The 17665-nt window shown below is 42.1% G+C and overlaps 1 long non-coding RNA gene and 1 pseudogene across 1 annotated transcript; both read right to left on the bottom strand.

The window, feature by feature from the left end:
• Positions 1-4171: 4171 nt before the first annotated feature.
• Gm41048 lies at positions 4172-11105 on the bottom strand. The gene is made up of 3 exons (XR_873895.1): positions 10936-11105; positions 10318-10379; positions 4172-4600 (listed from the first exon to the last, which is right to left on the bottom strand). It is a non-coding gene; the product is annotated as a predicted gene, 41048 (long non-coding RNA).
• Gm4938 (predicted pseudogene 4938) lies at positions 6313-7187 on the bottom strand (annotated as a pseudogene).
• Positions 11106-17665: the final 6560 nt, after the last annotated feature.

Raw genomic sequence — 17665 nt, 5'->3', positions numbered from 1 at the left:
CACCTCTCTATTCAGCGCCCCCAGCAGCTGTTCTGTGGTTCTGTTGACCTCTTCAGTGCACCTTTAAAAAAAGAAAATACACTCACACATTCACACATACACACTCACACACACACACTCATACACTCACACATACAAATAAATGTTTTCAAAAGAAACCCTTAAGCCACAACCTCAATGCTAAGCTGAGCTATTTATGAAGCCTTAACCATGGAAAATGTTGACTTGATACATGTGTTGCTATTTTTAAGCTGCTATCATTTGGAATAGTTTGTCACATATAAAAAGTGTTTGTCAGTGAACACAGAAAAAGAAATATACTTTTGTTTGTTTGTTTGTTTTTGTTTTGTGAGACAGGGTTTCTCTGTGTAACCCTGGCTGTCCTGGAACTCACTCTGTAGACCAGGTTGGCCTCAAACTCAGAAATCCACCTGCCTCTGCCTCCCAAGTGCTGGGATTAAAGGCGTGTGCTACCACTGCCCGGCCAGAAATATACTTTTTAATGACTTATCCTAGGGGACTATCAGACAGGGATACAAAAACGCATGTAAAAAAGACGTTCTTGTGGTACTGTGAGGTAAGAAGTCAATCTAAATTCCCCAATAATACGGGATCAGAGGTGTAAACTACAGCATGTATAGGCAATGAGATGCCATGTGGCTACTGAAAACAAAAACAAAAAAAAAAAAACCCTAACTGTCCTGAGGGTAACTCTTTATATTTAAAAGTGAGATGCTGAAAAGCATGTAAGCATCTCCTTGTTGGCAGAATTTACTAACTGGCCCAACTTTCCTTGTGGAGTTGAAATCCAGTGGTCCACAAGTCTCATTGGTTCACCCCCACCTTTCACACTGCTGGTCTTTTTCTAAAGCTGATGTGTTTCCCAGGGACGAATGTGTCAAGCCCCCACTGTGTAGGAGTGAGTCTGGCTATACTGAGAATTAAAAGACTAGAATCCTAGCCATCTAGTTTAGGTAATGGGTGTTAACTCTTACCCTCGCCTGTCCTTTATTAACCACAGACTTGGAACCTCATTCAATAATCTTCCCGCCTTCCATCAGGGTGACTGTGTGTGACTGTCGCACTAGACCCTCCGTTTCTGTAAGGATCAGTTTACAAGTCCACCCCAGCAACCCCATGAGTGGACCAACCTGGTAACTAGGGGAAAGATGAGTGGGGAAAGAGGCCCTGAGAGGACAGGAAGAAGCCCTGCTACTCTTGACTGAATGCAGCCACAGCAGAAGGACTATGTCTTAGTTAGGGTCTTAATGATGTGAACAGACACCATGCAAGGCAACTCTTATAAGGTCAACATTTAATCAGGACTGGCTTACAGTTTCAGAGGCTCAGTCCATCTTCATCATGGTGGCAAGCATGGCAGCATCCAGGCAGACAGCATGCTGGAGGAGCTGAGAGTTTTACATCTTGATCCAAACGCAGCAGAAGGAGACTGTCTCCCTCAAGCAGCCAAGAGGAGACTGTTCCACACTGGGCAGAGCTTGAGCAATAGGAAACCTGAAAGCCCACCTACACGGTGACACACTTCCTCCACCAAGGCCACGCCTCCTAATAGCGCCACTTCCCTTGGGCCAAGCATTCAAACACATGAGTCTATGGAACCATACCTCATCAAACCACCACATTCCACTTGGTCAATACATAGGATTGTGAGGAAAAATGAGCTCCCACAGCTCTAACCCAGAATCATTGGGATGTTTTGTTTCACAGAACTGCACAACCAGCATAGCTGTGAAGAGGCAGTTAGCTGTGAGGCGCTAGTAAGGTGAACTGGGTCCCTACTGCATCAGCTTGTGGCTCTAAACCTTTTTTTTTTTTTTTTTTTTTTTTGGTTTTTCGAGACAGGGTTTCTCTATATAGCCCTGGCTGTCTTAGAACTCACTCTGTAGACCAGGCTGGCCTCAAACTCAGAAATCCGCCTGCCTCTGCCTCCCAAATGCTGGGATTAAAGGCGTGTGCCACCACGCCCGGCTTGGCTCTAAACCTTTTCTTTTCAGATTCTTTTTACTACCCACCAAGATGCATTAAATTCCCAATTTCTAAGCATTTCCTATAATCTGAGAATTGGATTGCTAAACATGAGTTTAACTAAATCTTACAAGATCCATTTTACAATGCAAGGTAATGCAATTTTAGGCTGTAATTATTAACATACAGACAACCTTGGTGACAACTTCTACAAGCTCTACCCACTTCACATCCCAAATTAGATCTTTATTTATTCAGACAACTGTTTATGACTGTCACTGGAGACTCGTAGTCTTCCCCCAAACAGAATGAATATAGACTTTTGTCTGTTTATTCTTTCTTTCTTTCTTTCTTTTTTCTTTTAAGAGTCAGGGTCCCACTGTATTACTGAAGTGAGTCCTGAACTCATGAACTCAAACAGTTGTCTTGCCTTGATCTCCCAAGTAGCTGGCACTACAGGCATGCACCACAATAGCCAATCATCAATGAGGCCTTTGCTGTTGTGAATAGTATCTTGAGCTATAATTTTTAGAATCAGAAAACTTGAACTTTCCCTCATTGTTGACATGGTTTTCTTATCAATTCTGCAGTATTTTGAGGCAAGAGGCCTCCTATGAAATGGTGGTGGTTCTGTCCACTCCCTTCTATGATGGTGGTATTCACCAACTTTCCACCTTCCTCCATCTAGACATGCAAGAGGACAGTTCTTCCCACTACACCAGTTTCCCATCGATGCTGTAATGAATTATGGCCAACTTGGTGGCTTCAAACCATTCACATGTTACTTCGGTTCCTTAGGTCAGAAGCCTGTATCCTTGGGATAAAAATAAATAGGGGTAACTTCCTTCTCAAAGGTTCTAAGGAAGAGCCTTACTTTATTTGATTCTGTTACAATTCTGCAGAATGAATAATTTGTAGCAGTAAAAATTTTGTCCTCCAACTTGTGGAGGCTGAGGTCCAAAATCGAGGTAGCAGCAAAGTTGACATCTGAGAAAGGCTCATTCTAAGACTCAAGGGTAGCTCATTGCTTCTGTGTCCTTTGAGAAGACGAAGCTGTTTGCCCACACAGCAGAGATGGGAGGTTGGTCAGCTTTTGGAAGCTCCTCTCCTATGTGTATAAATCCATTTGTGAGGAAAGGGCTTTCTCCTGGCCTAATCATTGCCTAAAGGCCGCTCCACTTAATCCTGTCACTTTGTGATTTTAGTTTCAGCCTACACATTTTGAAGAGGCACACTCATTCAAACTATAGCTGGAAGAACCATTTCCTTAGAGATTGTTTAGTTGTTTGTTTTGTTTGTTTGGTTGGTTGGTTGATTGGTTGGTTGGTTGGTTGGTTTAGTTTGTTCTGGATCCTTGATGCATGTTCTATCCTCCCGTTTCAAAGCCAGTGACATAGCCTCTCCCCAGTCTGCTCTACACCATCTCTCTTTGTCCTTCTACTTGTAAGACCCTCTGTGATCACACTGAGCTCAGCTGAGTCATTCAAGATCGTATGTCTAGTCATCTGGCTAGCAACCCTAATATCTATCTGTAACTTTAATCCCTTTGTCAGTATAATCCAGCGTAGTCATGGGTTCCAGTGATTGGGATATGGGCAACTTTGCAGAGAAAGGGTATGAAAGGCCATGTGATTTCCCTTGCCCAGTTGTTGTGTCCGACCAGTAGATCACAGCCTGGGTTCTAGCCTGGAAAGGCATTTTGGAAACCTGGAAGAGAAGAGGGGCTGGGCTGCTCGAGATAAGGAAGGAACCAAGACAAAGGTCTCTGCTCAAGGTTCAATTTTTACTATTCCGGCACTCCGTTATAAAGGAAGTGGGAGGGACCCGATTCCCGCCAATTAATCTTGGGGTCCAATAGCAGGGTGACCATGTGTACGGCTCCGAACAGCAAAGCGGCAGGTTCCAGCAGTGGGCGTGGCAGAACGATTGAGCCAGCAAGCTCCATCCAGGTGTAAACAGTGGAACCATTAAGGCTGGGGGAGGGGAGGCTACACCCAGTGAAATGTAAATGAAAGTGACATTTGTTGCTTTTTAGCAGAACCTTGAATGTAATTAATTTACCCTGATTGTCCCAGCTGCTACAATGATTACAGAGCATTTGTTGATGAAGTCTTACTTTATTGAGCAAATCTGGTGAACAGAGACTCACTACCAACTTGCAATGAACAACATTTCCTTTGGGATGGGGACTTATTTGATTACCATATATAAACAAATGTGTTACTCACATACAACCCTGTGGCCAAAGAGCTGAGAAAATCAACTTCAGGGAAGAAAGATTTATTTGGTTCTTAACCTGCTGGGTCCATTGCTTTGAGGTCTGTGGCAAAGCAAAATCGTCATGGCAAATGGACACGGAGGTGAGGGGGTGTTGCGGGGAAGCTGCTTACCGCAGGGTAGCCAGAGGGAGATGAAGAAGATTCCAGGTAGGCTGCCCTCCTATGTCATCAATAGTATCATCTAATTATAATTCTAGTGATGGATCTCTGCATTGACTGGTCACAGACTTCATGGCCCAGTCACTTCCCAAACGTTTTCAAGTTTCAAGAATCCCGTCTTTCTTTACATTTTATCAGATGTTGTATTGAATATTTTTCCACCTTCCTCTCTAGATCTAAAAATAAAACGTGAAAAAGAGTTAAAAAAAAAAAAAAAAAAAAGAATCCCGTCTCTCCCTGCCAGTGTTCCACCTCCCATTTCCTGCCTCAGCTCATTGGCCATTAGCCTTTTTATTGACAGGTGATGATTGTAAGAGATTCTCTCTACAGTATTGCTTCTGTAGAAAAGTGTTCATGGAGTTCTTTGCCCATCTTTTGCCAGTCAGTCATGGCTTGACTGGGTTTTAAGAGCTCTTTGCACATTTGGATGCTCACGCTACTTTTGTCCCATCCTTGGGATCGAACTTACGACTTCATACATGCTGAGCGGTGCTCTGCCACTGAGCTACAGTCCAAACAAGGAATTTATAAATTTTTATAAGATATGTGACTTGCCAATTTTTATCCCATTTCATAAATTGATTGCTACCATTTTGATAGTTTTTTTAATTGTTAAGAGCATTTTCCATAATTTTAATAAAGTTGAGTATTTTTCTTTTACTTTTTTAATCCCCCTTATCAAGCCAAGAGCTTCAAGAATGTTATGAATGTCAGGCGAATCAATGCTGCACCACTGAGCTAAACCATGAGCCCATTTGTAAAGTTATATTTTGAGCTATTTTATTTCTGAGGCGAGGTCTTGTATATTCCCAGGCTTCTCTTGAGCATCCGCTCCCTTCACTGTGCTGCGTGGGTGGGACCACAGGTGTGAATGGGAATCTCTCATTTGCTTTTTACCTTCCTCGTTTTCAAGGTTTTGGAAGCTACAACTTTAGTCTTGATTGCACCCTTCAAGGGTTGATGCATTTACTTAGTTCTACATTTTATTTATTTATTTATTTATTTTAGTACAAACTACTGTTCAAATGCTACAAAGTGTCTTAGAACATATTACAGATAGCATGGAAATTCTCTGCCCACTGTTTAATATGTATTTATAATAAGCATATATATAAAGGCAAAGAAGCTACTTTTTTGTTTTAATACAGTCTGTATAACATTTGGAATGTGCTGGGTTTTCTACTGTGCTCGGTGTTGTGAGAAAATAATACCAGAAATGCAGACTTTTGAGAGATTGCTCTTTTCACTTAAAAAAAGAAGAAGAAGAAGTAGCAAAGTGATCCACAGTCACGGAGACACCATTTACAGTGTTTAACCTGATACATTAGGACCCTTGACTATCATCGTATTTTGTGGATTCTGTTAACAAAAAGTGACGGAGGTAACACAGAAAATAGATACGGAGCCCGTCATGCCAAACGTCATCTAACCAAACCAAAGCTTTAGGAAGCAGATAGATCCCAAAATAGATGTTTTCCCTCCCTGAAAACAGGAGAGTCCAGTCCATCTGCGTCAGTGTGATAAGATCTCTCTGCTATAACCTTACAAAGAAGGGGAAAAAAAAAAACAAAAACAAAAAAAAACAAAAAACAAAACAAAAAGAAATCTGACCTACTGTCAACCATTCAGGCTATTTTTTGTGTTGCTCTGACTCCCTATTTCCACCACACAAAACCAACTGTGCTGCCACCGCTGTTGCCAGTGGGGACTCTCACTCCATTCTGTAGCGTGAAGGAGGCTCCAGTGATGAATCATGGCTAAAAGGCCATTACGCTCACAAGGAAATTAGTTGTAATTTTGTCTTTCCATACTACCATACTTTTATTTCTTTGTTGATTCCCATTTGAGAATTTGAATGATCTTTTTTCCTTCCTTATTTATTTATTTATTGCGGTCAATAAGAAATTTACTTATTTTTTTAAAAATCCAAATGCTGGCATTGTCCAGAAATTTTTAACAGGTTTATTTGTAATTGTTATAAAGTTGAACTGTTGAAATGAGTTCACTGAAACATTTTGCTTGCATTAATGCTTTACATCGTGCATTTACATTAAAAATTCACACACAAATGAACGTGGAGAAACTGCCAATACCTGATTCTGTCCCCTATGTTTCCACTCGCAATCATATACTTAGGTACCTTTGACCCCATGGAAAAAAATATTTAACATTCAGAACTACTGATAACAGGAAGAAGAGGAAAAAAAAATTTTTGAGAATGAAATGTTTCCCCTCATAGTGGACTCTTGAACATGTACTCCGCATATGCGGAGTGTTAGCTGGATATCTTTTGGCATAGTTACTACACGTTTGGCATGGATAGCACACAGATTGGTATCTTCAAAAAGGCCAACCAGATAGGCCTCACTTGCCTCCTGCAAAGCACCAATAGCTGCACTCTGGAAGCGCAGATCTGTTTTGAAGACCTGAGCAATTTCTCGCACCAGATGCTGAAAAGGAAGCTTGCGAATCAGAAGTTCAGTGGCCTTCTGATAGCGTCTGATTTCACAGAGTGCCACAGTACCAGGCCTGTATCGATGAGGTTTCTTCACTCCTCCAGTAGAGGGCGCACTCTTGTGAGCGGCTTTTGTAGCCAGTTTTTTCCTGGGTGCTTTACCACAGGTGGATTTGCGGGCAGTCTGCTTTGTAGGAGCCATGGTATGGGCATCTCCTTACTTACCCCCTTCTCCTTCGGCTGGAGCTCGGCAAGCTAGAGGCGCTGGCGTTGGAGAACGGCAGCAGCGCTGCGAAGGCTGCGAACACCTTTTCCTTCCTCTCTCTAATAGTGATACATTATATCTAATTTTTGGTAGTGGCCTTTAACTTATTATTAACAGTTGAGTTTACTTACTCTTCTTGATTTTTTTTTTAACTTATCAGTATCTATAATGTAATCCCAATGATAAAATGCCTTCCTCAGGTTTCATGTCTCCATCTCATTCCTTGCCTATCATGGTAATTCCTAGAGCTTCAGTTTTGTTTATCATGAATAGATATTTCAAGTTGCCTTAGTGAGTTTTCAGTCATTCACCCTCCTGTGTCTCCTCCCTGCGTGCCAGACGGTTGCACATGTTTTCCAGGTAGTATTTCAAGGAGAGTCTCTGTGTAACATAGCTTCTGAGGTGTGCACACACACGTGAGAATGAGATGATGATGATGGTTACAAATTTGATTTAAAATTTGACTAGATACAAAAGTATAGGGTTTTCTTTTGGATTTTTCTTTACAACAAAAGTACTTCCTTACCGTTTGCATTGCAAGCTGCCGATGGGAAATTTGGTGTGGTTATGATTTTTACTTCTTTGTCATTGTCTTTTGAGCTCCCACAGGCTTTGTCTTTGACCCACCCACCTCCACTTCTTCCTCCTCCTCTCATTCTTTTGGGCATGTAACCAAGGCTCTCATGAATACCAAGCAGATGGTCTAACACTAACCTGTTTCTCTAGCCCATTTTCAATATCCTTGTGTTTTGGTTAAGCCTGGGTATTTTTTTTTCTTAACCTAATTTTTTAAAAATTGAAAATATCATACAGAAGGACTGTGATTGGACCATTTCTACCCTTCTTTCTCCTCCCTCCAACTCCTCCATCTCCCACCCTCAAATTCATGACTTCTTCTTTATTATTGTTATATTTTTCCAGTTCCAACTATTCCCTGCAATTTGTTATTTTAATTTTTCTCTACAGGTGGATAGAATTCCTCTGTGTAGGTATAACCAATTTTCATTGTGAGGTCATCAGCTGGAAGACATGAGTCCTTTCTGTTGTGCCTAGAGCATCGGCGACCATGGCTGAGAAGTAGCTGTTGATTGGGATGGCAAGTCTTTAGGGTGGATGCCAAGCAGTGGTTAGCTGAGTCGTGTGGCAGATCTGCTTTTTGCTCTTTGTGAATTCTCCACACTGATTGCCTTTTCTATCTAAGTCTTTTGTCCTTTCATGATTTACATATCCCTTTCATTTCTCTCTCTTTCTCTCCTCTTGTGCCTTGCAATTTTCTGGATATTGTCCCTGCTCCTCTATATTTCTTAAGGGCCCATTTTCTGTTTTTAGAGCTTTGTCCCTTTTTGTAGCTTCTGGGAAAGTTCTTGGTCACCATTTCACTGCCTCGAGTTCTTCAGCATTCTTTCTCTGTGTCTATCCCATTCTTACACCTTGAAAATCTGCTTTTATTCTGCTAGCAGATAACTAACTCTAAGTTCATTTGTTGTGTTTGCTTTACCGTCGGGTTTTCAGCTATTTGTTATTTTGCCCTTTGCACTCCCCTGCAAATGCTCTAGCATTCCCTGTGATAATATGGTCACGAAAGCTCAAATCTGTCCTTCCAGCTGTGTTCAAGGAGGTGTGGTGCTGAATCAGTAGCTGAGAGTTTACATCTCAATCCACAAGCAGGAGATTGAAAGTATAACAAAGTAAAAACAGAATTCTAGGCCTTTAGGCCCAGGCTTGGGAATGTGGCCTTTGTAAAAGGTATGCTAATCATAAAACAGATAGCGACATTCCTCCACCCACCCGCTTCCTGGGTTCAAAGAGTGCTCATTCAAAGAAAGTCACCCTGACCAATGCCGGAACCCGCTATGCAAATGTGCTTTTGTTAGGGGCTCTTAGAAACTGTTTTGAGAAATAACCCTCACAGTTACCAGGTATTCCTCGTGACTCTTGTAACTTTGCACTTCCTTGTGACTCTTAACTGGTATTTTTGGTATTTTCTAACAACGCCCTTCCCACCTCCTCGAGTTGTGGTTTCTTCCTTTAAATACCCCCTTATCCAGTTACTCGGGGCACCACGGTCCTCTACCCCTGTGTGGTGTATGACCATGGGCCCAAGAGCGCTCTTGAATAAAAATCCTCTTGCAGTTTGCAACAAGATTGTTTCTTGTGGGTGATTTTGGGGTGTCGCCTCTCCTGAGTCAGCACGTGGGGGAGTCCTCACGTTGTGGGTCTTTCAGAGATAGCTAACTGAGAATGGAGTGGGCTTTTGAAAACACAAAGCCTAACTCACAGTGGCCCACAAAGCCATACCTCCTAATCCTTCCCCAACAGTTCCACCGAACTAGGGACTGAGCACTGAAATATTTGAACTTTTGGTGGGGCCATTCTTATTCAAGCCACCACAATCCCTAATGGTTTGAGAGAGTTGTGAGGCAGATAATGGCCTCTTCCCAGCAGAGCTTTACTGTTGGCCTCATTCTGTCCTCAGGGTACCAAGTTGAAGATGAAAGGAAAATTATCATTGTCGAAAGACAACCCAGAACAAAGGGAGCTTTTCTAGAGCCTCTCCTCCCATCACCACAGTGGGAGCCTAAGCCATTGAACTTTGTACATTAGCATGTGCTGCAGGCATCCCAGAGATTTTTTTTTCCCCACCATTGTGATAGTTGGGAGGGCTGATGGCATCCTTCTTTCCCTACAGGTACTCCACACTCGCATTGGAAGATAGTAGACTGCTAACAGGCTAGTTTGTCTTCTTGGCCCAAAGCATCAGATTCCTTTATTGTCCTGCATCTCTGCTGTGATTTGTAGGGTCAGCACAGAGCAGTTGTTTCTACCATCGTCAGCATGTACAACTGTGTCCGTTACTTAGTATGTTTATCCACAAGGTGTGCAGTTATTATACGTCTTTCTAATTTAATAGAAAGAAGTGCATCTCGCTGCCCGGTTTGCATGCATTTGTTCACTAATGAGACTAACGTGTTTTCTCCTGCTGACTGAGTGAATTGCCTCCCGTCTCATGAGAATTGTCTGTCTGTGGCATTTGCTCATTAGCTGTTTCAGGATTAGGATTTTTCCCCCCTCATTTATTCAGTCTTGTGTGATTTATTTTGATTTACAGTTTGTTCATTTATTTTGATTGGCACTGAGTGTTTTTCATCAAGCGCGCTATAAAGAATCTTTACCGTAAGATGAACAGTACCAATAAAGACATGATGAAGCCCAGTGAAAGTCTCCTCCGAGATCTCTGTAAGAAAAACAAAACAAAACAAAAAAACCAACCAAATAAATAAAACCAAGTCTTTGTTACTACTTATGTACATCCGAATCTGTCAATACAGTATAATTTGCCTATTTTCTAAGCTTATTATTTTTAAAAAGTATCTTTGAGCTGCCTTTGAGCTGTTAAATTCTGTCTTACTCTGATTTTTAAGCTCTGATATTTTATCAATCAATCTTTTAATCCATCTGAGATGGATTTTTAGGGGGATAAGGGAAAAAAGCTAAAAATGCAAAAATTACAAATTGACTTTCAAAATAGACTCTCTTTATACCTTTTATCCAACAAAATTATTACTAGAGTGGATGGCAGAAGACCATGAATCCAGGCATCGCAAGGAAGATAAATACTGCGTTGTCAAAAACAGATTGCTCAGCCAAGAGAGAATAATGACAGAAAGGGAGCTCATAAAATGTCCCTATCTGGGAGCTGTTTGGGTTTTGTTTTTGCTTGTCTGAACGCTTGATTGTTGGGGGGGGGGGGGGGGGAGAGAAGCAAACGGAAATGGAAAAGGGTAGTTTACCCTTTAACTCCAAATCTTCCTGCAAATTGCCTCGGAATACAAGAGCTACCTTGAAGTGCCACAGCTGAGACATCCTAGAATGAACCACAAAGAGTTTGGGGGTGAACTGAAGCATGACTGTGAGACTTTGCCGAACCAATCATCCTTTTATTTCCTGAACAAAGTCAGTGCCTCTGACTCACTTCATCCATTCTGCTGCTTCCTTTGAGTCAAATAGTGATGGGTGTTACCTATGGTTTACAAGTCACACTTAACTCTGCTCACCTGCCAGTGACCCCCAGTCAATCCAGATGCTTCTCCATTGTCCCTGTAAACAAGAGGCTGGGGGTGGGTGGGGGGGAATCATGTGATTCCCTTTCGGCTAATTGTCTGGATAACTAAGGTGCTCAAAGGACCAAACACTGCGCGAGCGCGCACACGCGCGCGCGCGCGCACACACACACACACACACACACACACACACACACCCGCTGTGTGCTTTCTCCCTGAGGAAATCATTTGCTTTATTGAATGACACAGCTCTTGCCTTCACTCCGTGGAAGGTATTTATCAAAATGCTTTTCAACTTCACACCTGGGTAGCTCTCGGTTGAGCCTTCTGCACATTAATTGTCAGATAACTTGAACTGAGTCACTTGCCTTCCTTGCGCCTTAACATTCCATTTGCAGTGATGCCCCGCTCCTAGCTATTTAAGGATTAGACTACTGACAGCCTATTAGAATAAATATTTGAGGATCATAGCTAAATTTCCCAGTTGCAAAGGAGAGTCTAGAGAAGAAAGAAGAAATGGAATTTGAACCTGTCAACAGAAAGGAGGAGAGAAGTGGTTAGTGTTTAAAGTGTTATTGTCTGGCCTTCATTTTAAATGTTCATTTGTTAACATGGCCTTTCTTCTTATTCCTCCTTCTCCTCTTCCTCTTCTTCCTTCCTTCTTCCTCCTTCTTCCCCTCTCCCCCTCCTTCTTCCCACAGCTAGCTAACTTGTAGGTATTCATTAAATAAATAAATGGGTAAAATGGAGCATTTTAAATTATATATATGTGTATATATATATAATTTTTGGAGTATATGTATATACTCCAAAACTAACAAAGAATGTATGGCCATGTAGAATCAGCACATGATTGCAACTAACTGGAGGAAGCACATCAAATCACTAAGTAGATCCATGCCTCATTTGGAAAGGAAATGTAATGCTATTCTACAACTTTACAATCTAATACCATGAGAAAGTGATTAAGAGCAGCTCAGCCTGCTTTGCCTTGTTTTGGCCTGGTTTCCTACTCTGATAGAAACAGTTGATTAATACTCTTGTTGGATAACAGCAAAAAGCAAATCAAGTACTGACTCTATACATTTGGAACACCACTACAGACTTACACATATATGCACCCCCTTCCCCACCCCTTCTTTCCCCTTCCTTTTCTCTGTTACCCCTATCTCTCCCTCCTTTCCTCCCCTCCCTTCCCTCTCTTCATCTTTCTGCTCCTCCTCTTTCTTCTCATTTCAACTTTCCTTCTCTCCCCTTCTTTCCCTCCCTCTATACCTCTCTCCCTGTCTCCTATCTGTAATTTTATATTCATAGGATATACTTTCTCTTACATACTCCTAAGAAATTATTGTAGAAATACATTTAAGTGAAACAGCTCCTTATCAACCTTTAAAATAATATTGTACATCACCTCAGGGTAGTAATTTTCTTACCAGTATATATTTAAGGGAAATATGGTGATCAAAATATGTTTTCCTTTAACTGTTACTATTCCAGTATTTTAGGAAAAATATAGTAAATTTGTGGAATGAGTGGGCTTTTTGTCAAGTGATATTTTCCATGTATATTGATTTGCAGCTTGAGAAATAAATGTCTGCTTTCCAGGATGAAATAATTAAAATATTTACCTTTTGAAAGATAAAAAAAATACTCTTGTTGGACATTTACAATTCAGGTTAAATGAAGAAAACAGCATATTTTCCTATTTCAAGTTCCTTCAGCTGTACCAGGAAACCTGGCTTCTCTGCCCTGCATACTGAGTATCAGAATGTCTTTAGTGACTTTCACCCATGAGGACTGCAATTCAATAATAGGCTCCCGATGTGGGGTTCTCGAACAACCCTAGCTATCCTGTACTTCCTTCACCTTCCTAGGGGACAGACTTAATATGGGCACACTGACAAGCAGGTGAGATCAGAAGAGAAGGAAGGGCGGGCTGGGCAGTTAGAGGCCACAGTGGTAGAGGTGGGTGGGTGAGGTATGGTCATTATTGGAAAATAATTGAGGGCATCAAATAGATAAGTAACAGTAGAATAGGATGGTAAGTAAGATAAGTAACAATAGCTTTCCCCAAGACTATGTTCATTTAATATTTGTTGTCATTCAACCAACATTTATTGAGTATAAGCTATGTACCTACGCCAGCTACGCAGTTTTAAAGACACAGCCTTGTCCTGTCTTCCAGACCTACCTAATGTAGAAGACACAGGGAAGATATTGATATAATGACGACAGCAGATGGGAGGAGGAGATGGAGGTGATAGGGTTTCATGCATTCATTAATCCTGCATGTTTCTCCTTTTCTCCTAAACCACTGGGCACAGGCTCTTACTTCTGCCTCTCCTATAAAACTGATTTCAGAACCATCCAATGCTCCGCTGCTGCTGCTGCTGCTGCTGCTGCTGCTTCTTCTTCTTCTTCTTCTTCTTCTTCTTCTTCTTCTTCTTCTTCGTCCTCCTCCTCCTCCTCCTCCTCCTCCTCCTCCTCCTCCTCCTCCTTGGCTTCTTCTCCTTCTTTTCTTCTAATCTGGGGAAGGGGCTCAGTCTGTGTTTTTTCACAAAAAGAAGATGGAGCTCAATGGCTGCCTGAGAGATTAGTTCGTCAACTAGACACAGATCCTGAATCTTCTAGCAAGTATGACTCTAACCTTGATTATGGCTAAAAATCCTCTTTAGCCAAAAAATTAAATTAAAGCACAGCCTCCACTCCCAGGGAAGCTGTAAGCCTTTCTGCAATTCTCAAAGTCACCTCCTCCACACCCGGAGCTCTAGGTCTAGCCTGATCGTTGCTAATTTGCAAATGAATGGAGTATCTGGACTTCCCCAAAAGAAGCTTTTGTAGTGTGCCTTTCACTGTCTAGACTTTGTTTTCAAGCAGGTCAGTCAACGCCCTTCAGCCTGACTGCAGCAGGTGTGCATCCCCGCCCCCAACAGCTTGCAGGTGGCAGTTATTAATTTTCATCAAGAATTCTAAGTACATATTGTCTTGTCCCTTTGGTCTGATTTGGGAATAAGGTGCGCTATGAGGGCCAGTTAGCCAATGACAGGCAACCAGATCCCAGATCATACCAATCTAAGACAGGGGTACATGCCAAAAGGCAGTGGCCGTTGATATTACACCATAGAGCCATGTTTGTGTGAATTATAACACAAACTCACTGCATGTAACTTCTGATAACGGAATTGGATGGTTCGAGAGGATCTGAGATCCTAAGGCAGGCACGGCCGCCAGCCACCATAATTCCCAGGCAGGACTATGGAGCATAAATAAATTTTATACCTCAGTCCAGCTTTTTATTAATATTAATAACAGGGAGGAGATGTAGCCTCCCAAAAACCTGAAACAGGCTAAGCCAGAACCTGACCTTGCTGCCACTAAGGAGATTATCTAGGGTGGAGCCTTCCTCCCTAGATCACTCTAATGTTCTGCCACCTTGGCTGTTCCTCTTCAAGATACTGCTACCTGCTGAGAGGCCCTGGAGCTATTCTGGAGATTACGCCCTATTCTGCACATCATCACCTGCAGCTGGTTCCAGGCTCCAAGGATGAATTGGCAGGAATAACCTTAAATATCTGCTTCTCTTGCCATCACCTCCCACAGACTGGGATTACAGGGTACACTTCCACACCTAGGTCTATGTAATGATGAGGATATAGCCCAGTGCTTCTTGAATAGTAGAGATATACTCTACCAACTGAGCTACCCCCACCAGCCCTGGGATCCCCATATTCTTTGTGCACTGATATGTCCTGAGCACCTACAACCCTGCTTGGGACATGGTAGGAGCATAATAACATATGTTTACAGCCCTGCTTGGGACATGGTAGGAACATAATAACATATGTTTCATTAAAACTGAGTTTGTTCAACACCACTTGGAAGACAGATTTTTTTTTTTTTTGCATCTGCTATGCGCCATTCTGCAATACAGTACCTAAATATTAAGAGATAAATAAAGGAGACTTGCCCTCACATTCATGAAGCACAAAGAACACTGGAGAGCAGACTCCACCAGAGGAATTGTGATGACCGTTCTCATGGTAGTCAGAGTGTTGTTGGAAAATACACTTGGGAGTTAGAAAAGGCCTCCCTAAGGAAATGGCTTAAGTTAAAACCAGAATGAAATATAAACGGAAGTGGGAAGGACACGCAGAGCATCCTGGACTGAGAGAGCAGACAGGGGTGGCATCAACCAAGTATTGTGCAGGAGCAGTGACTCATTTGTGGCTGGGAAAGGAAAGAGGAAAACCAGATGAGATCACACTTAAATTGAATTAACTGGGTCAGGTAGCAGGGACTGACAGGTTGCAAGGGTGAGAAAGAGCAAATAGACCACTGTCAGCTGAAATCCAGGAGAAGGGAAATGTGGAGCTAGGTTGACTGAGTTTGCCTGGACCACAGGGCTGAGCTCCTAAGGGAGTGCTACGAGAAGAAAGGCAGTTGGAGCAGACATAATGAGAAAGTCTGGGAAGGATTTGTGTGGGATTTCACCATCTTATTTAGTTGTGGCATGTTGACTCCAAGAACTGACACCATGGTAGTCGAGAATATGCTGAGTTTGATCCCACAACCTAGAAGGTCCCGGACACTGTTTTTATAAAGGAATGAAAGACAAAATCTTCGTCGTTAAAATTCAGAGGAGTCAAATGAACCCAAGAATTTACAGTTCACTTCTTCACAGTGAGAAATAGAGCTCTGCCTGACAGCCATGGTTGGTGGCCCTCAGTCTCGTTGCCTTCACACACTCTTTCTCTGGATCTGTGAATGCACCAGAAGGTTCCAGAAGGGAGGTTTCCTGTAACCTTGACAAAGCATTGCTTTTAAGTGGTGTTGCCTGACTGGTTTGTTCTCATAAAGGATTACCATGGCTTTTTTCAGGGAACCAAGTTGCTCTCGTTTTCAAGTTCTTTCTAGTGAACGAACCCAAGGGAATTAAGCTGGGAAATGAAAAGGCCAGGATGAAGATGGGAAATGGAAAGGCCAGTTAGGATCTGTGTAACCAGGATGAAGACAGTGGGGCAGGATGAGACAGAGGACTATCCAGGGAATGGAAGATTAAAACAATCGTATTTGTCCAAATTGTTCTGTCAAAAGATTTTACAGAGAAAAAAAATTGAAATTATTGGGAGGGGAAAAAATTTCATACCAGACCATAAAAAATTATATAGAAAATGATCTCTAATACATTGATTCTCTGGCAATTGAATCATGGCTTAAACTTTCTGACAGGTTTGTATGGTTTGTTTGTTTTTTTTCCTACACAACTCAGAATTCATCATTTTTTGTGTTTCTGAAAAAATAGGTATATATGTGTGTGTGTGTGTGTGTGTGTGTGTGTGTTGAGGGGGGTCAATAACAGATAGAGACAGAGAGAGAGAGAGAGATCAATTATGACATAGGGCAGAACAGAAAACTGAAATATCAGCAAATAAAATTTGGACGCTCTAACAAGCCCTCACACCATGCAGGTGCAGATCACACATACACATGTAAGATATTTCGGAATCACTCAAAGTCAAGACGGCTGCTACCTGATGGCAGTGAACAGCACTGGGACCTGTGCTCGCCTTTGTGCATGCAGGCAGGGCCTGGAAAACGAAGGAACAAAACCACGACTTTTAAAAGAACCATTGAAATGAGCATCTCTAAACTGTTCAGCTTTTTTCAGCAAAGAAACATAATCACTCAATTGATAAAAGGGCTCCTGGAGATGGGGGGTGATGTGCTGTTCGTGAGGTCCCTTTCATTGTGTGCAGGGGTGAGGCACAGTCAGACTGAGATTTAAACCGCCATCCAGCTGCGTTCAGTCAGAGCACATACTTCTCCAGTTTCAAATCTTTTTATTATTATTTTTACTGTTTAGATTTTGTGGCAACTGTCTAGGTTGTCACTAAACTGAAGTGAACCCAACTGAGAAGTTTTTAAGAGGTGAATTACAACTAACTGAAAATCTCAGAGAACGGAATATCTGGCAAGTCTTAAACATAACAACTTTAAATTCCTGGTTTATCTTTTGAAAACAAAACAAAGCAAAAAAAAAAAAAAAAAAAAGTCTGTTTTCTGGAGATTTTGCCAAAGTGACACAGTAGGCCTTGGGGGACAGAATGCTCTTGAAACACATTCTACAATGCACACACCTCCAGGGACAGGACTCAACCAGTCTCAGGGGAATCTGGAGACAAAACACTGAGAGAAGCAGATCCCGAGACACTTACCGTGTCTCTTTCTCTCCATTGGCCACTGACAATTTTTGCTGTGTTGATAAAGCACATCCCCTGAATCTCAAGGACTGACAGCCACAGGACTGACAGCCACAAACACCAGCTTCTCCTTGGCTCCTGGAGCTGAGATGTAGCTGAGGCTGGAGGGCTGTGCTCTGTCTGTTCTGTGCTTTACAAATCCTCCAAGGCAGAGTAAAGAGGGTAACCCTGGAATCTTCAGTCCTTAGACAATCTGCTCA

Source organism: Mus musculus, chromosome 13 (assembly GCF_000001635.26).
Source record: "Mus musculus strain C57BL/6J chromosome 13, GRCm38.p6 C57BL/6J".
In the NCBI taxonomy this organism is placed as follows: Eukaryota; Metazoa; Chordata; class Mammalia; order Rodentia; family Muridae; genus Mus; species Mus musculus.
Note: the sequence above shows the minus strand (reverse complement) of the source record. Positions and strands in the feature narration are given on the sequence as shown.